The sequence below is a fragment of the Gorilla gorilla genome, chromosome 17, assembly GCF_029281585.2.
Source record: "Gorilla gorilla gorilla isolate KB3781 chromosome 17, NHGRI_mGorGor1-v2.1_pri, whole genome shotgun sequence".
NCBI lineage: Eukaryota > Metazoa > Chordata > Mammalia > Primates > Hominidae > Gorilla > Gorilla gorilla.
This window is the reverse complement of record NC_073241.2, coordinates 14,141,740-14,167,330: the sequence shown is the minus strand read 5'-3', so window position 1 is coordinate 14,167,330 and position 25,591 is coordinate 14,141,740.

The window sequence follows — 25,591 nt, the reverse complement described above, 5'->3', positions numbered from 1 at the left end:
ACGGAACGGAAAGAAACGGAACGGAATGGAATGTAATGGATTGAAATGGAATGGAATCGAATGGAATCGAATGGAACCGAATGGAATGGAATGGAATGGAACGTAATTGAATGGAATGGAATGGAAGGGAATCAACCCGAGTAGAATGGAATGGATTGGAATGGAATGGAATGGAATGGAATGGAATCGAATGGAATGGAATGGAATGGAATGGAGTCAACCCGAGAAGAACTTAATGGAATGGAATGGAATGGAATGGAACGGAATGGAATGGAATGGAATGGAATTCAATGGAATAGAATGGAATGGAATGGAATTTAATGGAATGAACCCGAGTAGAACGGAATGGAATGGAATGGAATGGAATGGAATGGAATGGAATGGAATCTACCCGAGTACAACGGAATGGAATGGAATGGAATGGAATGGAATGGAATTTAATGGAATGGAATGGAATGGAATGGAATGGAATGGAATGGAATGGAATTCAATGGAATAGAATGGAATGGAATGCAATGGAGTGAACCCGAGTAGAATGGAATGGATTGGAATGGAATGGAATGGAATGGAATGGAATTCAATAGAATAGAATTGAAAAGAATGGAATGGAATGGAATGGAATGGAATCGAATGGAATCGAATGGAATCGAATGGAATGGAATGGGATGGAATAGAATGGAATGGAATGGAATGAAACCAACCCGAGTAGAACGGAATGGAATGGATTGGAGTGGAATGGAATGGAAGGGAATGGAATGGAATGGAATGAACCCGAGTAGAACGGAATGGAATGGAATGGAATTGAATGGAATGGAATGGAATGGAATGGAATGGAATGGAATGGAATGGAATGGAATGGAATGGAATGGAATGGAATCAACCCGAGTAGAATGGAATGGATTGGTATGGAATGGAATGGAATGGAATGCAATGGAATGGAATGGAATCGAATGGAATCGAATGGAATCGAATGGAATGGAGTGAAATAGAGTGGAATCAACCCGAGTAGAACGGAATGGAATGGAATGGAATGGAACGGAACGGAAAGGAACGGAATGGAACGGAACGGAACGGAACGGAATGGAATGGCGTGAAATGGATTGGAATCGAATGGAATCGAATGGAACCGAATGGAATGGAATGGAAGGGAATGGAATGGAATGGAATGGAATGGAATGGAATGGAATCAACACGAGTAGAATGGAATGGATTGGAATGGAATGGAATGGAATGGTATGGAATCGAATGGAATCGAATGGAATCGAATGGAATGGAATGGAATAGAATGGAATCAACCCGAGTAGAAAGGAATGGAATGGAATGGAATGGAATGGAATGGAGTGGAATGGAATGGAATGGAATGCAATGAAATGGAATGGAATGGAGTGGAATGGAATCGAATGGAAAGGTCTGGAATGAAATGGAATGGAATGGAATGGAAAGGAATGGAATTCAATGGAATAGAATGGAATGGAATGGAATGGAATGGAATGGAATGGAAGGGAATGGAATGGAATGGAATGGAATGGAATGGAATGGAATGAACCCGAGTAGAACGGAATGGAATGGAATGGAATGGAATGGTATGGAATGGAATGGAATGGAATGGAATGGAATGGAATCTACCCGAGTAGAATGGAATGGAATGGAATGGAATGGAATGGAATTTAATGGAATGGAATGGAACTGAATGGAATGGAATGGAATGGAATGGAATTCAATGGAATGGAATGGAATGGAAAGGAATTCAATGGAATAGAATGGAATGGAATGGAATTTAATGGAATCAACCCGAGTAGAATGGAATGGATTGGAATGGAATGGAACGGAATGGAATGGAATGGAATGGAATCGAATGGAATGGAATGGAATGGAATGGAAGGAATTGAATGGAATGGAATGGAATGGAATGGAATGCAATGGAATGGAATGGAATGGAATCGAAAGGAATGGAATGGAATGGAATGGAATGGAATAGAATGGAATGGAATGGAATGGAATCGAATGGAATCGAATGGCATGGAATGGAATGGAATGGAATGGAATGGAATGGAATGGAATGGAATGGAATGGAATCAACCCGAGTAGAATGGATTGGATTGGAATGGAATGGAATGGAATCGAATGGAATGGAGTGGAATAGAATGGAATCAACCCGAGTAGAACGGAATTGAATGGAACGGAATGGAACGGAAAGGAACGGAATGGAATGGAACGGAACGGAATGGAATGGAGTGAAATGGAATGGAATCGAATGGAATCGAATGGAACCGAATGAAATGGAATGGAAGGGAATGGAATGGAATGGAATGGAATGGAATGGAAACAACCAGAGTAGAACGGAATGGAATGGAATGGAATGGAATGGAATGGAATGGAATGGAATGGAATGGAATGGAATGGAATGGAATTCAATGGAATTCAATGGAATAGAATGGAATGGAATGGAATGGAATGTAATGGAATGAACCCGAGTAGAACGGAATGGAATGGAATGGAATTGAATGGAATGGAATGGAATGGAATGGAATGGAATGGAATGGAATGGAATGGAATCAACCCGAGTAGAATGGAATGGATTGGGATGGAATGGAATGGAATGGAATGCAATGGAATGGAATGGAATCGAATGGAATCGAATGGAATCGAATGGAATGGAGTGAAATAGAGTGGAATCAACCCGAGTAGAACGGAATGGAATGGAATGGAATGGAACGGAACGGAAAGGAACGGAATGGAACGGAACGGAACGGAACGGAATGGAATGGCGTGAAATTGATTGGAATCGAATGGAATCGAATGGAACCGAATGGAATGGAATGGAAAGGAATGGAATGGAATGGAGTGAAATGGAATGGAATCGAATGGAATCGAATGGAACCGAATGGAATGGAATGGAAGGGAATGGAATGGAATGGCATGGAATGGAATGGAATCAACACGAGTAGAATGTAATGGATTGGAAAGGAATGGAATGGAATGGAATGGAATGGAATGGAATCAACCCGAGTAGAACGGAATGGAATGGAATGGAATTTAATGGAATGGAATGGAATGGAATGGAATGGAATGGAATGGAATGGAATGGAATGGAATGGAATTCTATGGAATAGAATGGAATGGAATGGAATGGAATGGAATGGAATGGAATGGAATGCAATCGAATGGAATCGAATGGAATCGAATGGAATGGAATAGAATGGAATCAACCCGAGTAGAAAGGAAAGGAATGGAATGGAATGGAATGGAATCGAATGGAATGGAATGGAATCGAATGGAATGGACTGGAACGAAATGGAATGGAATGGAATGGAATGGAATGGAATGGAATGGAATCAACCCGAGTAGAATGGAATGGATTGGAATGGAATGGAATGGAATCGAATGGAAGGGGAGGGAATCGAATGGAATGGAGTGGAATGGAATGGACCCGAGTAGAACGGAATGGAATGGAATGGAATGGAATGGAATGGAATGGAATGGAATGGAATGGAATGGAATGGAATGAACCCGAGTAGAACGGAATGGAATGGAATGGAATGGAATGGAAGGGAATGGAATGGAATGGAATTCAATAGAATAGAATGGAAGGGAATGGAATGGAATGGAATGGAATGGAATGGAATGGAATGGAATGGAACGGAATCGAATGGAATCGAATGCAATCGAATGGAATGGAGTGGAATAGAATGGAATCAACCCGAAAAGAACGGAACGGAACGGAACGGAATGGATCGGAATGGAACAGAATGGAATGTAGTGAAACGGAATGGAATCGAATGGAATAGAACGGAACCGAATGGAATGGAATGGAAGGGAATGGAATGGAATGGAATGGAATGGAAATGAACGGAATGGAATCAACCCGAGTAGAATGGAATGGATTGGAATGGAATGGAATGGAATGGAATGGAATCGAATGGAATCGAATGGAATCGAGTGGAATGGAATGGAATGGAATGGAATGGAATGGAATGGAATCAACCCGAGTAGAACGGAATGGAATGGAATGGAACTGAATGGAATGGAATGGAATGGAATGGAATTCAATGGAATGGAATGGAATGGAATGGAATTCAATGGAATAAAATGGAATGGAATGGAATTTAATGGAATCAACCCGAGTAGAATGGAATGGATTGGAATGGAATGGAACGGAATGGAATGGAATGGAATGGAATCGAATGGAATGGAATGGAATGGAATGGAATGGAATGGAATGGAATGGAATGGAATGGAATCAACCCGAGTAGAACGGAATGGAATGGAATGGAATGGATTGGAATGGAATGGAATGGAATGGAATGGAATGGAATTCAATGGAATTCAATGGAATAGAATGGAATGGAATGGAATGGAATGGAATGGAATGAACCCGAGTAGAACGGAATGGAATGGAATGGAATTGAATGGAATGGAATGGAATGGAATGGAATGGAATGGAATGGAATGGAATGGAATCAACCCGAGTAGAATGGAATGGATTGGGATGGAATGGAATGGAATGGAATGCAATGGAATGGAATGGAATCGAATGGAATCGAATGGAATCGAATGGAATGGAGTGAAATAGAGTGGAATCAACCCGAGTAGAACGGAATGGAATGGAATGGAATGGAACGGAACGGAAAGGAACGGAATGGAACGGAACGCAACGGAACGGAATGGAATGGCGTGAAATGGATTGGAATCGAATGGAATCGAATGGAACCGAATGGAATGGAATGGAAGGGAATGGAATGGATTGGAATGGAATGGAATGGAATGGAATCAACACGAGTAGAATGGAATGGATTGGAATGGAATGGAATGGAATGGTATGGAATCGAATGGAATCGAATGGAATCGAATGGAATGGAATGGAATAGAATGGAATCAACCCGAGTAGAAAGGAATGGAATGGAATGGAATGGAATGGAATGGAGTGGAATGGAATGGAATGGAATGCAATGAAATGGAATGGAATGGAGTGGAATGGAATCGAATGGAAAGGACTGGAATGAAATGGAATGGAATGGAATGGAAAGGAATGGAATTCAATGGAATAGAATGGAATGGAAAGGAAAGGAATGGAATGGAAGGGAATGGAATGGAATGGAATGGAATGGAATGGAATGGAATGGAATGGAATCAACCCGAGTAGAACTTAATGGAATGGAATGGAATGGAATGGAACGGAATGGAATGGAATGGAATGGAATTCAATGGAATAGAATGGAATGGAATGGAATGGAATGGAATGGAATGAACCCGAGTAGAACGGAATGGAATGGAATGGAATGGAATGGTATGGAATGGAATGGAATGGAATGGAATGGAATGGAATGGAATCTACCCGAGTAGAATGGAATGGAATGGAATGGAATGGAATGGAATTTAATGGAATGGAATGGAACTGAATGGAATGGAATGGAATGGAATGGAATTCAATGGAATGGAATGGAATGGAAAGGAACTCAATGGAATAGAATGGAATGGAATGGAATTTAATGGAATCAACCCGAGTAGAATGGAATGGATTGGAATGGAATGGAACGGAATGGAATGGAATGGAATGGAATGGAATGGAATGGAATGGAATGGAATGGAAGGAATTGAATGGAATGGAAGGGAATGGAATGGAATGCAATGCAATGGAATGGAATGGAATGGAATCGAAAGGAATGGAATGGAATGGAATGGAATGGAATAGAATGAAATGGAATGGAATGGAATCGAATGGAATCGAATGGCATGGAATGGAATGGAATGGAATGGAATGGAATGGAATCAACCCGAGTAGAATGGATTGGATTGGAATGGAATGGAATGGAATCGAATGGAATGGAGTGGAATAGAATGGAATCAACCCGAGTAGAACGGAATTGAATGGAGCGGAATGGAACGGAACGGAACGGAATGGAATGGAACGCAACGGAACGGAATGGAATGGAGTGAAATGGAATGGAATCGAATGGAATCGAATGGAACCGAATGAAATGGAATGGAAGGGAATGGAATGGAATGGAATGGAATGGAATGGAAACAACCAGAGTAGAACGGAATGGAATGGAATGGAATGGAATGGAATGGAATGGAATGGAATGGAATGGAATGGAATGGAATGGAATGGAATGCAATTCAATGGAATAGAATTGAATGGAATGGAATGGAATGGAATGGAATGGAATGGAATGGAATTGAATGGAATGGAATGGAATGGAATGGAATGGAATGGAATGGAATAGAATGGAATCAACCCGAGTAGAAAGGATTGGAATGGAATGGAATGGAATGGAATGGAATGGAATGGAATGGAATGGAATGGAATGCTATGAAATGGAAAGGAATGGAATGGAATCGAATGGAATGGACTGGAATGAAATGGAATGGAATGGAATGGAATGGAATCGAATGGAATGGAATGGAATGGAATCAACCCGAGTAGAATGGAATGGATTGGAATGGAATGGAATTGAATCGAATGGAATGGGAGGGAATCGAATGGAATGGAGTGGAATGGAATGGAATCGAATGGAATCGAATGGAATGTAATGGAATGGAATGGAATGGAATGGAATTCAATGGAATACAATGGAATGGAATGGAATGGAATGGAATGGAATGGAATCGAATGGAATCGAATGGAATCGAATGGAATGGAAAGGAATAGTATGGAATCAACCCGAGTAGAAAGGAATGGAATGGAATGGAAGGAATGGAATGGAATGGAATGGAATGGAATGGAATGGAATCGAATGGAATGGAATGGAATGGAATGGATTGGAATGAAATGGAATGGAATGGAATGGAATGGAATCGAATGGAATGGAATGGAATGGAATGGAATGGAATGGAATGGAATGGAATGGAATGGAATGGAATTGAATCAACCCGAGTAGAATGCATTGGATTGGAATGGAATGGAATGGAATCGAATGGAATGGAGTGGAATAGAATGTAATCAACCCGTGTAGAACGGAATGGATTGGAAAGGAATGGAATGGAATGGAATGGTATGGAATAGAATGGAATCGAATGGAATCGAATGGAATGGAATGGAATGAACCCGAGTAGAACGGAATGCAATGGAATGGAATGTAATGGAATGCAATGGAATGGAACGGAATGGAATGGAATGGAATGGAATGCAATGGAATGGAATGGAATGGAATCGAAAGGAATGGAATGGAATGGAATGGAATGGAATGGAATGGAATAGAATGGAATGGAATGGAATCGAATGGAATCAAATGGAATGGAATGGAATGGAATGGAATGAAATGGAATGGAATGGAATGGAATGGAATTCAATGGAATAGAATGGAATGGAATGGAATGGAATGGAATGGAATGGAATCGAATTGAATGGAATGGAATGGAATGGAATGGAATGGAATAGAATGGAATCATCCCGAGTAGAAAGGATTGGAATGGAATGGAATGGAATGGAATGGAATGGAATGGAATGGAATGGAACGGAATGGAATGCTATGGAATGGAATGGAATGGAATGGAATCGAATGGAATCGAATGGAATCGAATGGAATGGAGTGGAATAGAATGGAATCAACCCGAATAGAACGGAACGGAACGGAACGGAATGGAACGGAACGGAACGGAATGGAATGTAGTGAAATGGAATGGAATCGAATGGAATCGAATGTAACCGAATGGAATGGAATGGAAGGGAATGGAATGGAATGGAATAGAATGGAATGGAATGGAATGGAATGGAATGGAATCAAACCGAGTAGAATTGAATGGATTGGAATGGAATGGAATGCAATGGAATCGAAAGGAATCGAGTGGAATGGAATGGAATGGAATGGAATGGAATGGAATGGAATGGAATCAACCCGAGTAGAACGGAATGGAATGGAATGGAATGGAATGGAATTGAATGGAATAGAATGAAATGGAATGGAATGGAATGGAATGGAATGGAATCGAATGGAATCGAATTGAATCGAATGGAATGGAGTGGAATAGCATGGAATCATTCCGAGTAGAACGGAATGGAATGGAACGGAACGGAAAGGAACGGAACGGAACGGAACGGAATGGAATGGAGTGAAATGGAATGGAATCGAATGGAATCGAATGGAATGTAATGGAATGGAATGGAATGGAATGGAATTCAATGGAATACAATGGAATGGAATGGAATGGAATGGAATGGAATGGAATGGAATCGAATGGAATCGAATGGAATCGAATGGAATGGAAAGGAATAGTATGGAATCAACCCGAGTAGAAAGGAATGGAATGGAATGGAAGGAATGGAATGGAATGGAATGGAATGGAATGGAATGGAATGGAATGGTATCGAATGGAATGGAATGTAATGGAATGGATTGGAATGAAATGGAATGGAATGGAATGGAATGGAATCGAATGGAATGGAATGGAATGGAATGGAATGGAATGGAATGGAATGGAATGGAATGGAATTGAATCAACCCGAGTAGAATGCATTGGATTGGAATGGAATGGAATGGAATCGAATGGAATGGAGTGGAATAGAATGTAATCAACCCGCGTTGAACGGAATGGATTGGAAAGGAATGGAATGGAATGGAATGGTATGGAATAGAATGGAATCGAATGGAATCGAATGGAATGGAATGGAATGAACCCGAGTAGAAAGGAATGCAATGGAATGGAATGTAATGGAATGCAATGGAATGGAACGGAATGGAATGGAATGGAATGGAATGCAATGGAATGGAATGGAATGGAATCGAAAGGAATGGATTGGAATGGAATCGAATGGAATGGAACGGAATGGAATGGAATGGAATGGAATCGAATGGAATGGAATGGAATGGAATGGAATTGAAAGGAATCGAATGGAATGGAATGGAATGGAATGGAATGGAATGGAATGGAATGGAATGGAATCAACCCGAGTAGAACGGAATGGAATGGAATGGAATAGAATGGAATGGAATGGAATGGAATGGAATGGAATGGAATGGAATGGAATGGAATGGAATTCAATGGAATAGAATGGAATGGAATGGAATGGAATGGAATGAACCCGAGTAGAACGGAATTGAATGGAATGGAATGGAAAGTAATGGAATGGAATGGAATGGAATGGAACGGAATGGAATGGAATGGAATCAAGCCGAGTAGAATGGAATTTATTGGAATGGAATGGAATGGAATGGAATGGAATGGAATGGAATCGAATGGAATCGAATGGAATCGAATGGAATGGAGTGGAAAAGAGTGGAATCAACCCGAGTAGAACGGAATGGAATGGAATGGAATGGAACAGAACGGAACGGAACGGAATGGAACGGAACGGAACGGAACGGAACGGAATGGAATGGAACGGAACGGAACGGAATGGAATGGAGTGAAATGGAATGGAATCGAATGGAATCGAATGGAATCGAATGGAATGGAATGGAAGGGAATGGAATGGAATGGAATGGAATGGAGTCAACCCGAGTAGAATGGATTGGATTAGAATGGAATGGAATGGAATCGAATGGAATGGAGTGGAATAGAATGGAATCAACCCGTGTAGAACGGAATGGACTGGAACGGAATGGAACGGAACGGAACGGAATGGAATGGAACGGAACGGAACGGAATGGAATGGAGTGAAATGGAATGGAATCGAATGGAATCGAATGGAATCGAATGGAATGGAATGGAAGGGAATGGAATGGAATGGAATGGAATGGAATCGAATGGAATCGAATGGAATCGAATGGAATGGAGTGGAATAGAATGGAATCAACCCGAATAGAACGGAACGGAACGGAACGGAATGGAACGGAACGGAACGGAATGGAATGTAGTGAAATGGAATGGAATCGAATGGAATCGAATGGAACCGAATGGAATGGAATGGAAGGGAATGGAATGGAATGGAATGGAATGGAATGGAATGGAATGGAATGGAATGGAATGGAATCAACCCGAGTAGAATGGAATGGATTGGAATGGAATGGAATGCAATGGAATCGAATGGAATCGAGTGGAATGGAATGGAATGGAATGGAATGGAATGGAATCAACCCGAGTAGATCGGAATGGAATGGAATGGAATGGAATGGAATGGAATGGAATGGAATTCATTGGAATAGAATGAAATGGAATGGAATGGAATGGAATGGAATGGAATGGAATGGAATCGAATGGAATCGAATGGAATCCAATGGAATGGAGTGGAATAGCATGGAATCAACCCGAGTAGAACGGAATGGAATGGAACGGAACGGAAAGGAACGGAACGGAACGGAACAGAACGGAACGGAATGGAATGGAGTGAAATGGAATGGAATCGAATGGAATCGAATGGAATCGAATGGAATGGAAAGGAATAGTATGGAATCAACCCGAGTAGAAAGGAATGGATTGGAATGGAAGGAATGGAATGGAATGGAATGGAATGGAATGGAATGGAATGGAATGGAATCAACCCGAGTAGAATGGATTGGATTGGAATGGAATGGAATGGAATCGAATGGAATGGAGTGGAATAGAATGGAATCAACCCGTGTAGAACGGAATGGAATGGAACGGAATGGAACGGAACGGAACGGAATGGAATGGAACGGAACGGAACGGAATGGAATGGAGTGAAATGGAATGGAATCGAATGGAATCGAATGGAACCGAATGGAATGGAATGGAAGGGAATGGAATGGAATGGAATGGAATGGAATCAACCCGAGTAGAATGTAATGGATTGGAATGGAATGGAATGGAATGGAATGGAATGGAATGGAATGGAATGGAATGGAAAAAATGGAATCAACCCGAGAAGAATGGAATGGATTGGAATGGAATGGAATGGAATGGAATGGTATGGAATAGAATGGAATCGAATGGAATCGAATGGAATGGAATGGAATGAACCCAAGTAGAAAGGAATGCAATGGAATTGAATGGAATGGAATGCAAAGGAATGGAATGGATTGGAATGGAATGGAATGGAATGGAATGGAATCGAAAGGAATGGAATGGAATGGAATGGAATGGAATAGAATGGAATGGAATGGAATGGAATCGAATGGAATCGAAAGGAATGGAATGGAATGGAATGGAATGGAATGGAATGGAATGGAATGGAAAAAATGGAATCAACCCGAGTTGAATGGATTGGATTGGAATGGAATGGAATGGAATCGAATGGAATGGAGTGGAATAGAATGGAATCAACCCGAGTAGAACGGAATTGAATGGAACGGAATGGAACGGAACGGAACGGAATGGAATGGAACGGAACGGAATGGAATTCAATGGAATACAATGGAATGGAATGGAATGGAATGGAATGGAATGGAATCGAATGGAATCGAATGGAATCGAATGGAATGGAAAGGAATAGTATGGAATCAACCCGAGTAGAAAGGAATGGAATGGAATGGATTGGAATGGAATGGAATGGAATGGAATGGAATGGAATGGAATGGAATGGAATCGAATGGAATGGAATGGAATGGAATGGAATGGAATGGAGTCAACCCGAGTAGAATGGATTGGATTAGAATGGAATGGAATGGAATCGAATGGAATGGAGTGGAATAGAATGGAATCAACCCGTGTAGAACGGAATGGAATGGAACGGAATGGAACGGAACGGAACGGAATGGAATGGAACGGAACGGAACGGAATGGAATGGAACGGAACGGAATGGAATGGAGTGAAATGGAATGGAATCGAATGGAATCGAATGGAACCGAATGAAATGGAATGGAAGGGAATGGAATGGAATGGAATGGAATGGAATGGAATCAACCCGAGTAGAACGGAATGGAATGGAATGGAATGGAATGGACTGGAATGGAATGGAATGGAATGGAATGGAATGGAATGGAATCAACCCGAGTAGAATGGATTGGATTGGAATGGAATGGAATGGAATCGAATGGAATGGAGTGGAATAGAATGGAATCAACCCGAGTAGAACGGAATTGAATGGAACGGAATGGAACGGAACGGAACGGAATGGAATGGAACGGAACGGAACGGAATGGAATGGAGTGAAATGGAATCAACCCGAGTAGAAAGGATTGGAATGGAATGGATTGGAATGGAATGGAATGGAATCGAATGGAATGGGAGGGAATCGAAAGGAATGGAGTGGAATGGAATTGACCCGAGTAGAACGGAATGGAATGGAATGGAATGGAATGGAATGGAAAGGAATGGAATGGAATGGAATGGAATGAACCCGAGTAGAACGGAATGGAATGGAATGGAATGGAATGGAATGGAATGGAATGGAATGGAATGGAATGGAATGGAATGGAATTCTATGGAATAGAATGGAATGGAATGGAATGGAATGGAATCAACCCGAGTAGAATGGAATGGATTGGAATGGAATGGAGTGGAATGGAATGGAATGGAATGGAATGGAATGGAATGGAATGGAATGGAATGGAATGGAATGGAATCAACCCGAGTAGAACGGAATGGAATGGAATGGAATGGATTGGAATGGAATGGAATGGAATGGAATTCAATGGAATAGAATGGAATGGAATGGAATGGAATGGAATCAAACCGAGTAGAATGGAATGGATTGGAATGGAATGGAATGGAATGGAATGGAATGGAATGGAATCGAATGGAATCGAATGGAATGGAATGGAATGGAATGGAATGGAATGGAATGGAGTGGAATGGAATGGAATAAACCCGAGTAGAACGGAATTGAATGGAATGGAATGGAATGGAATGGAATGGAATGGAATGGAATGGAATGGAATGGAATGGAATGGTATGGAATGGAATGGAATGAACCAGAGTAGAACGGAATGGAATGGAATGGAATAGAATGGAATGGAATGGAATGGAACGGAATGGAATGGATTGGAATGGAATCGAATGGAATGGAACGGAATGGAATGGAATGGAATGGAATCGAATGGAATGGAATGGAATGGAATGGAATTGAAAGGAATCGAATGGAATGGAATGGAATGGAATGGAATGGAATGGAATGGAATGGAATGGAATCAACCCGAGTAGAACGGAAAGGAATGGAATGGAATGGAATGGAATGGAATGGAATGGAATGGAATGGAATGGAATGGAATGGAATTCAATGGAATAGAATGGAATGGAATGGAATGGAATGGAATGAACCCGAGTAGAACGGAATGGAATGGAATGGAATGGAAAGGAATGGAATGGAATGGAATGGAATGGAACGGAATGGAATGGAATGGAATCAAGCCGAGTAGAATGGAATTTATTGGAATGGAATGGAATGGAATGGAATGGAATGGAATGGAATGGAATCGAATGGAATCGAATGGAATCGAGTGGAATGGAGTGGAAAAGAGTGGAATCAACCCGAGTAGAACGGAATGGAATGGAATGGAATGGAACAGAACGGAACGGAACGGAATGGAACGGAACAGAACGGAACGGAATGGAATGGAGTGAAATGGATTGGAATCTAATGGAATCGAATGGAACCGAATGGAATGGAATGGAAGGGATTGGAATGGAATGGAATGGAATGGAATGGAATCAACCCGAGTAGAATGGAATGGATTGGAATGGAATGGAATGGAATGGAATGGAATCGAATGGAATCGAGTGGAATCGAATGGAAAGGAATGGAATAGAATGGAATCAACACGAGAAGAAAGGAATGGAATGGAATGGAATGGAATGGAATGGAATGGAATGGAATGGAGTGGAATGGAATGGAATGGAATGCAATGAAATGGAATGGAATGGAATGGAATGGAATGGAATGGAATGGAATGGAATGGAATGGAATGGAATGGAATGGAATTAACCCGAGTAGAACGGAATGGAATGGAATGGAATGGATTGGAATGGAATGGAATGGAATGGAATTCAATGGAATGGAATGGAATGAAATGGAATGGAATGGAATGGAATGGAATGGAATCAACCACAGTAGAATGGAATGGATTGGAATGGAATGGAATGGAATGGAATCGAATGGAATGGAATGGAATCGAATGGAGTGGAAAGGAATGGACCCGAGTAGAATGGAATGGAATGGAATGGAATGGAATGGAATGGAATGGAATGGAATGGAATGAACCAGAGTAGAACGGAATGGAATGGAATGGAATGGAATGGAATGGAATGGAATGGAATGGAATGGAATGGAATGGAATTCAATAGAATAGAATGGAAGGGAATGGAATGGAATGGAATGGAATGGAATGGAATGGAATCGAATGGAATCGAATGGAATCGAATGGAATCGAATGGAATGGAGTGGAATAGAATGGAATCAACCCGAATAGAACGGAACGGAACGGAACGGAATGGAACGGAACGGAACGGAATGGAATGTAGTGAAATGGAATGGAATCGAATGGAATCGAATGGAACCGAGTGGAATGGAATGGAAGGGAATGGAATGGAATGGAATGGAACGGAATGGAATGGAATGGAATGGAATCAACCCGAGTAGAATGGAATGGATTGGAATGGAATGGAATGGAATGGAATCAAATGGAATCGAGTGGAATGGAGTGGAATGGAATGGAATGGAATGGAATGGAATCAACCCGAGTACAACGGAATGGAATGGAATGGAATGGAATGGAATCGAAAGGAATGGAGTGGAATAGCATGGAATCAACCCGAGTAGAAAGGAATGGAATGGAACGGAACGGAAAGGAACGGAACGGAATGGAATGGAACGGAACGGAACGGAATGGAATGGAGTGAAATGGAATGGAATCGAATGGAATCGAATGGAACCGAATGAAATGGAATGGAAGGGAATGGAATGGAATGGAATGGAGTGGAATGGAATCAACCCTAGTAGAACAGAATGGAATGGAATGGAATGGAATGGAATGGAATGGAATGGAATGGAATGGAATGGAATGGAATGGAATGGAATGGAGTGGAATTCAATGGAATAGAATGGAATGGAATGGAATGGAATGGAATGGAATGGAATCAACCCGAGTAGAATGGAATGGATTGGAATGGAATGGAATGGAATGGAATGGTATGGAATAGAATGGAATCGAATGGAATCGAATGGAATGGTATGGAATGAACCCGAGTAGAACGGAATGGAATGGAATGGAATGGAATGGAATGCAATGGAATGGAATGGAATGGAATGGAATGGAATGGAATGGAATGGAATGCAATGGAATGGAATGGAATGGAATGGAATGGAATGGAATGGAATGGAAAGAAATGGAATGGAATGGAATGGAATCGAAAGGAATGGAATGGAATGGAATGGAATGGAATAGAATGGAATGGAATGGAATGGAATCGAATGGAATCGAATGGAATGGAATGGAATTGAATGGAATGGAATGGAATGGAATGGAATCAACCCGAGTAGAATGGATTGGATTGGAATGGAATGGAATGGAATCGAATGGAATGGAGTGGAATAGAATGGAATCAACCCGAGTAGAACGGAATTGAATGGAACGGAATGGAACGGAACGGAATGGAATGGAATGGAACGGAACGGAATGGAATGGAGTGAAATGGAATGGAATCGAATGGAATCGAATGGAACCGAATGAAATGGAATGGAAGGGAATGGAATGGAATGGAATGGAATGGAATGGAATCAACCCGAGTAGAACGGAATGGAATGGAATGGAATGGAATGGACTGGAATGGAATGGAATGGAATGGAATGGAATGGAATGGAATCAACCCGAGTAGAATGGATTGGATTGGAATGGAATGGAATGGAATCGAATGGAATGGAGTGGAATAGAATGGAATCAACCCGAGTAGAACGGAATTGAATGGAACGGAATGGAACGGAACGGAACGGAATGGAATGGAACGGAACGGAACGGAATGGAATGGAGTGAAATGGAATCAACCCGAGTAGAAAGGATTGGAATGGAATGGATTGGAATGGAATAGAATGGAATCGAATGGAATGGGAGGGAATCGAAAGGAATGGAGTGGAATGGAATTGACCCGAGTAGAACGGAATGGAATGGAATGGAATGGAATGGAACGGAAAGGAATGGAATGGAATGGAATGGAATGAACCCGAGTAGAACGGAATGGAATGGAATGGAATGGAATGGAATGGAATGGAATGGAATGGAATGGAATGGAATGGAATGGAATGGAATTCTATGGAATAGAATGGAATGGAATGGAATGGAATGGAATCAACCCGAGTAGAATGGAATGGATTGGAATGGAATGGAGTGGAATGGAATGGAATGGAATGGAATGGAATGGAATGGAATGGAATGGAATGGAATGGAATGGAATGGAATGGAATCAACCCGAGTAGAACGGAATGGAATGGAATGGAATGGATTGGAATGGAATGGAATGGAATGGAATTCAATGGAATAGAATGGAATGGAATGGAATGGATTGGAATCAAACCGAGTAGAATGGAATGGATTGGAATGGAATGGAATGGAATGGAATGGAATGGAATGGAATCGAATGGAATCGAATGGAATCGAATGGAATGGAATGGAATGGAATGGAATGGAGTGGAATGGAATGGAATAAACCCGAGTAGAACGGAATTGAATGGAATGGAATGGAATGGAATGGAATGGAATGGAATGGAATGGAATGGAATGGAATGGAATGGAATGGAATGGAATGGTATGGAATGGAATGGAATGAACCAGAGTAGAACGGAATGGAATGGAATGGAATAGAATGGAATGGAATGGAATGGAACGGAATGGAATGGATTGGAATGGAATCGAATGGAATGGAACGGAATGGAATGGAATGGAATGGAATCGAATGGAATGGAATGGAATGGAATGGAATTGAAAGGAATCGAATGGAATGGAATGGAATGGAATGGAATGGAATGGAATGGAATGGAATGGAATCAACCCGAGTAGAACGGAAAGGAATGGAATGGAATGGAATGGAATGGAATGGAATGGAATGGAATGGAATGGAATGGAATGGAATGGAATGGAATGGAATGGAATTCAATGGAATAGAATGGAATGGAATGGAATGGAATGGAATGAACCCGAGTAGAACGGAATGGAATGGAATGGAATGGAAAGGAATGGAATGGAATGGAATGGAATGGAACGGAATGGAATGGAATGGAATCAAGCCGAGTAGAATGGAATTTATTGGAATGGAATGGAATGGAATGGAATGGAATGGAATGGAATGGAATCGAATGGAATCGAATGGAATCGAGTGGAATGGAGTGGAAAAGAGTGGAATCAACCCGAGTAGAACGGAATGGAATGGAATGGAATGGAACAGAACGGAACGGAACGGAATGGAACGGAACAGAACGGAACGGAATGGAATGGAGTGAAATGGATTGGAATCTAATGGAATCGAATGGAACCGAATGGAATGGAATGGAAGGGATTGGAATGGAATGGAATGGAATGGAATGGAATCAACCCGAGTAGAATGGAATGGATTGGAATGGAATGGAATGGAATGGAATGGAATCGAATGGAATCGAATGGAATCGAATGGAAAGGAATGGAATAGAATGGAATCAACACGAGAAGAAAGGAATGGAATGGAATGGAATGGAATGGAATGGAATGGAATGGAATGGAGTGGAATGGAATGGAATGGAATGCAATGAAATGGAATGGAATGGAATGGAATGGAATCGAATGGAAAGGACTGGAATGAATTGGAATGGAATGGAATGGAATGGAATGGAATGGAATGGAATGGAATGGAATGGAATGGAATGGAATTAACCCGAGTAGAACGGAATGGAATGGAATGGAATGGATTGGAATGGAATGGAATGGAATGGAATTCAATGGAATGGAATGGAATGAAATGGAATGGAATGGAATGGAATGGAATGGAATCAACCACAGTAGAATGGAATGGATTGGAATGGAATGGAATGGAATGGAATCGAATGGAATGGAATGGAATCGAATGGAATGGAAAGGAATGGACCCGAGTAGAATGGAATGGAATGGAATGGAATGGAATGGAATGGAATGGAATGGAATGGAATGGAATGGAATGAACCAGAGTAGAACGGAATGGAATGGAATGGAATGGAATGGAATGGAATGGAATGGAATGGAATGGAATGGAATGGAATGGAATTCAATAGAATAGAATGGAAGGGAATGGAATGGAATGGAATGGAATGGAATGGAATGGAATCGAATGGAATCGAATGGAATCGAATGGAATCGAATGGAATGGAGTGGAATAGAATGGAATCAACCCGAATAGAACGGAACGGAACGGAACGGAATGGAACGGAACGGAACGGAATGGAATGTAGTGAAATGGAATGGAATCGAATGGAATCGAATGGAACCGAGTGGAATGGAATGGAAGGGAATGGAATGGAATGGAATGGAACGGAATGGAATGGAATGGAATGGAATCAACCCGAGTAGAATGGAATGGATTGGAATGGAATGGAATGGAATGGAATCAAATGGAATGGAGTGGAATGGAGTGGAATGGAATGGAATGGAATGGAATGGAATGGAATCAACCCGAGTACAACGGAATGGAATGGAATGGAATGGAATGGAATGGAATGGAATTCAATGGAATAGAATGAAATGGAATGGAATGGAATGGAATGGAATGGAATGGAATGGAATGGAATGGAATGGAATCGAATGGAATCGAAAGGAATGGAGTGGAATAGCATGGAATCAACCCGAGTAGAAAGGAATGGAATGGAACGGAACGGAAAGGAACGGAACGGAACGGAACGGAACGGAAAGGAATGGAATGGAGTGAAATGGAATGGAATCGAATGGAATCGAATGGAATGTAATGGAATGGAATGGAATGGAATGGAATTCAATGGAATACAATGGAATGGAATGGAATGGAATGGAATGGAATGGAATCGAATGGAATCGAATGGAATCGAATGGAATGGAAAGGAATAGTATGGAATCAACCCGAGTAGAAAGGAATGGAATGGAATGGATTGGAATGGAATGGAATGGAATGGAATGGAATGGAATGGAATGGAATGGAATGGAATGGAATCGAATGGAATGGAATGGAATGGAATGGAATGGAATGGAGTCAACCCGAGTAGAATGGATTGGATTAGAATGGAATGGAATGGAATCGAATGGAATGGAGTGGAATAGAATGGAATCAACCCGTGTAGAACGGAATGGAATGGAACGGAATGGAACGGAACGGAACGGAATGGAATGGAACGGAACGGAACGGAATGGAATGGAGTGAAATGGAATGGAATCGAATGGAATCGAATGGAATCGAATGGAATGGAATGGAAGGGAATGGAATGGAATGGAATGGAATGGAATCGAATGGAATCGAATGGAATCGAATGGAATGGAGTGGAATAGAATGGAATCAACCCGAATAGAACGGAACGGAACGGAACGGAATGGAACGGAACGGAACGGAATGGAATGTAGTGAAATGGAATGGAATCGAATGGAACCGAATGGAATGGAATGGAAGGGAATGGAATGGAATGGAATGGAATGGAATGGAATGGAATGGAATGGAATGGAATCAACCCGAGTAGAATGGAATGGATTGGAATGGAATGGAATGCAATGGAATCGAATGGAATCGAGTGGAATGGAATGGAATGGAATGGAATGGAATGGAATGGAATGGAATCAACCCGAGTAGATCGGAATGGAATGGAATGGAATGGAATGGAATGGAATGGAATGGAATGGAATTCATTGGAATAGAATGAAATGGAATGGAATGGAATGGAATGGAATGGAATGGAATGGAATGGAATGGTATCGAATGGAATCGAATGGAATCCAATGGAATGGAGTGGAATAGCATGGAATCAACCCGAGTAGAACGGAATGGAATGGAACGGAACGGAAAGGAACGGAACGGAACGGAACGGAACGGAACGGAATGGAATGGAGTGAAATGGAATGGAATCGAATGGAATCGAATGGAATCGAATGGAATGGAAAGGAATAGTATGGAATCAACCCGAGTAGAAAGGAATGGAATGGAATGGAAGGAATGGAATGGAATGGAATGGAATGGAATGGAATGGAATGGAATGGAATGGAATCAACCCGAGTAGAATGGATTGGATTGGAATGGAATGGAATGGAATCGAATGGAATGGAGTGGAATAGAATGGAATCAACCCGTGTAGAACGGAATGGAATGGAACGGAATGGAACGGAACGGAACGGAATGGAATGGAACGGAACGGAACGGAATGGAATGGAGTGAAATGGAATGGAATCGAATGGAATCGAATGGAACCGAATGGAATGGAATGGAAGGGAATGGAATGGAATGGAATGGAATGGAATCAACCCGAGTAGAATGTAATGGATTGGATTGGAATGGAATGGAATGGAATGGAATGGAATGGAATGGAATGGAATGGAATGGAAAAAATGGAATCAACCCGAGTAGAATGGAATGGATTGGAATGGAATGGAAAGGAATGGAATGGTATGGAATAGAATGGAATCGAATGGAATCGAATGGAATGGAATGGAATGAACCCGAGTAGAAAGGAATGCAATGGAATTGAATGGAATGGAATGCAATGGAATGGAATGGATTGGAATGGAATGGAATGGAATGGAATGGAATCGAAAGGAATGGAATGGAATGGAATGGAATGGAATAGAATGGAATGGAATGGAATGGAATCGAATGGAATCGAAAGGAATGGAATGGAATGGAATGGAATGGAATGGAATGGAATGGAATGGAAAAAATGGAATCAACCCGAGTTGAATGGATTGGATTGGAATGGAATGGAATGGAATCGAATGGAATGGAGTGGAATAGAATGGAATCAACCCGAGTAGAACGGAATTGAAAGAACGGAATGGAACGGAACGGAACGGAATGGAATGGAACGGAACGGAACGGAATGGAATGGAGTGAAATGGAATGGAATGGAATGGAATGGAATGGAATGGAATGGAATGGAATTCAATGGAACAGAATGGAATGGAATGGAATGGAATGGAATGGAATGGAATGGAATCGAATTGAATGGAATGGAATGGAATGGAATGGAATGGAATAGAATGGAATCAACACGAGTAGAAAGGATTGGAATGGAATGGAATGGAATGGAATGGAATGGAATGGAATGGAATGCTATGAAATGGAATGGAATGGAATGGAATCGAATGGAATGGACTGGAATGAAATGGAATGGAATGGAATGGAATGGAATGGAATGGAATGGAATGGAATGGAATGGAATGGAATGGAATGGAATGGAATGGAATTGAATCAACCCGAGTAGAATGGAATGGATTGGAATGGAATGGAATAGAATCGAATGGAATGGGAGGGAATCGAATGGAATGGATTGGAATGGAATGGACCCGAGTAGAACGGAATGGAATGGAATGGAATGGAATGGAATGGAATGGAATGGAATGGAATGGAATGGAATGGAATGAACCCGATTAGAACGGAATGGAATGGAATGGAATGGAATGGAATGGAAAGGAATGGAATGGAATGGAATCGAATGGAATCGAATGGAATCGAATGGAATGGAGTGGAATAGAATGGAATGAACCCGAATAGAACGGAACGGATCGGAACGGAATGGAACGGAACGCAACGGAATGGAACGTGGTGAAATGGAATGGAATCGAATGGAATCGAATGGAACCGAATGGAATGGAATGGAATAGAATGGAATGGAATGGAATGGAATGGGATGGAATGGAATGGAATGGAATGGAATGGAATGGAATGGAATGGAATGGAATGAACCCGAGTAGAACGGAATGGATTGGAATGGAATGGAATGGAATCGAATGGAACAGAATGGAATGGAATGGAATGGAATGGAATGGACACGAGTAGAACGGAAAGGAATGGAATGGAATCGAATGGAATCAAATGGAATGGAATGGAATGGAATGAACCCGAGTAGAGCGGAATGGAATGGAATGGAATGAAATGGAATGAAAAGGAATGGAATCAACCCGAGTAGAATGGAATGGATAGGAATGGAATGGAATAGAATGCAATGGAATTCAATACAATAGAATGGAAGGGAATGGAATGGAATGGAATGGAATGGAATGGAATCGAATGGAATCGAATGGAATGGAGTGGAATAGAATGGAATCAACCCGAATAGAACGGAACGGAACGGAACAGAACGGAACTTAACGGAATGGAATGGAATGGAGTGAAATGGAATGGAATCGAATGGAATCGAATGGAACCGAATGGAATGGAATGGAAGGGAATGAAATGGAATGGAATGGAATGGAATCGAATGGAATCGAATGGAATCGAATGGAATGGAGTGGAATAGAATGGAATCAACCCGAATAGAACGGAACGGAACGGAACGGAATGGAACGGAACGGAACGGAATGGAATGTAGTGAAATGGAATGGAATCGAATGGAATCGAATGGAACCGAATGGAACGGAATGGAAGGGAATTGAATGGAATGGAATGGAATGGAATGGAATGGAATGGAATGGAATGGAATGGGATCAACCCGAGAAGAACGGAATGGAATGGAATGGAATGGAATGGAATGGAATGGAATCAACCCGAGAAGAACGGAATGGAATGGAATGGAATGGAATGGAATGGAATGGAATGGAATGGAATTCGATGGAATAGAATGAAATGGAATGGAATGGAATGGAATGGAATGGAATGGAATGGAATCGAATGGAATCTAATGGAATCGAATGGAATCGAATGGAATGGAGTGGAATAGCATGGAATCAACCGGAGTACAACGGAATGGAATGGAACGGAACGGAAAGGAACGGAACGGAACGGAACGGAACGGAACGGAATGGAATGGAGTGAAATGGAATGGTATCGAATGGAATCGAATGGAATGTAATGGAATGGAATGGAATGGAATGGAATTCAATGGAATACAATGGAATGGAATGGAATGGAATGGAATGGAATGGAATGGAATCGAATGGAATCGAATGGAATCGAATGGAATGGAAAGGAATAGTATGGAATCAACCCGAGTAGAAAGGAATGGAATGGAATGGAAGGAATGGAATGGAATGGAATGGAATGGAATGGAATGCAATGGAATGGAATGGAATGGAATCGAAAGGAATGGAATGGAATGGAATGGAATGGAATAGAATGGAATGGAATGGAATGGAATCGAATGGAATGGAATGCAATGGAATGGAATGGAATGGAATGGAATGGAATGGAATGGAATGGAATCAACCCGAGTAGAATGGATTGGATTGGAATGGAATGGAATGGAATCGAATGGAATGGAGTGGAATAGAATGGAATCAACCCGAGTAGAACGGAATTGAATGGAACGGAATGGAACGGAACGGAACGGAATGGAATGGAACGGAACGGAACGGAATGGAATGGAGTGAAATGGAATGGAATCGAATGGAATCGAATGGAAACGAATGAAATGGAATGGAAGGGAATGGAATGGAATGGAATGGAGTGGAATGGAATCAACCCTAGTAGAACAGAATGGAATGGAATGGAATGGAATGGAATGGAATGGAATGGAATGGAATGGAATGGAATGGAGTGGAATTCAATGGAATAGAATGGAATGGAATGGAATGGAATGGAATGGAATGGAATGGAATGGAATGGAATGGAATCGAATGGAATCGAATGGAATGGAGTGGAATAGCATGGAATCAACCGGAGTACAACGGAATGGAATGGAACGGAACGGAAAGGAACGGAACGGAACGGAACGGAACGGAACGGAATGGAATGGAGTGAAATGGAATGGTATCGAATGGAATCGAATGGAATGTAATGGAATGGAATGGAATGGAATGGAATTCAATGGAATACAATGGAATGGAATGGAATGGAATGGAATGGAATGGAATGGAATCGAATGGAATCGAATGGAATCGAATGGAATGGAAAGGAATAGTATGGAATCAACCCGAGTAGAAAGGAATGGAATGGAATGGAAGGAATGGAATGGAATGGAATGGAATGGAATGGAATGCAATGGAATGGAATGGAATGGAATCGAAAGGAATGGAATGGAATGGAATGGAATGGAATAGAATGGAATGGAATGGAATGGAATCGAATGGAATGGAATGGAATGGAATGGAATGGAATGGAATGGAATGGAATGGAATGGAATGGAATGGAATCAACCCGAGTAGAATGGATTGGATTGGAATGGAATGGAATGGAATCGAATGGAATGGAGTGGAATAGAATGGAATCAACCCGAGTAGAACGGAATTGAATGGAACGGAATGGAACGGAACGGAACGGAATGGAATGGAACGGAACGGAACGGAATGGAATGGAGTGAAATGGAATGGAATCGAATGGAATCGAATGGAACCGAATGAAATGGAATGGAAGGGAATGGAATGGAATGGAATGGAGTGGAATGTAATCAACCCTAGTAGAACAGAATAGAATGGAATGGAATGGAATGGAATGGAATGGAATGGAATGGAATGGAATGGAATGGAATGGAATGGAGTGGAATTCAATGGAATAGAATGGAATGGAATGGAATGGAATGGAATGGAATGGAATGGAATGGAATGGAATCGAATGGAATGGAATGGAATGGAATGGAATGGAATGGAATGGAATGGAATGGAATAGAATGGAATCAACCCGAGTAGAAAGGATTGGAATGGAATGGAATGGAATGGAATGGATTGGAATGGAATGGAATGGAATGCTATGAAATGGAATGGAATGGAATGGAATCGAATGGAATGGACTGGAATGAAATGGAATGGAATGGAATGGAATGGAATCGAATGGAATGGAATGGAATGGAATCAACCCGAGTAGAATGGAATGGATTGGAATGGAATGGAATTGAATCGAATGGAATGGGAGGGAATCGAATGGAATGGAGTGGAAAGGAATGGACCCGAGTAGAACGGAATGGAATGGAATGGAATGGAATGGAATGGAATGGAATGGAATGGAATGGAATGGAATGGAATGGAAAGGAATGGTATGGAATGGAATGGAATGGAATGGAATTCAATAGAATAGAATAGAAGGGAATGGAATCGAATGGAATCGAATGGAATGGAGTGGAATAGAATGGAATCAACCCGAATAGAACGGAGCAGATCGGAACGGAATGGAACGGAACGCAACGGTGTGGAATGTAGTGAAATGGAATGGAATCGAATGGAATCGAAAGGAACCGAATGGAAAGGAATGGAATGGAATGGAATGGGATGGAATGGAATGGAATGGGATGGAATGGAATGGAATGGAATGGAATGGAATGCAATTAAATGGAATGGAATGGAATGGAATCGAATGAAATGGACTGGAATGAAATGGAATGGAATGGAATGGAATCGAATGGAATGGAATGGAATGGAATGGAATCAACCCGAGTAGAATGGAATGGATTGGAATGGAATGGAATGGAATCGAATGGAACAGAATGGAACGGAATGGAATGGAATGGAATGGACCCGAGTAGAACGGAAAGGAATGGAATGGAATCGAATGGAATGGAGTGGAATAGAATGGAATCAACCCGAATAGAACGGAACGGAACGGAACAGAACGGAACTTAACGGAATGGAATGGAATGGAGTGAAATGGAACGGAATCGAATGGAATCGAATGGAACCGAATGGAATGGAATGGAAGGGAATGGAATGGAATGGAATGGAATGG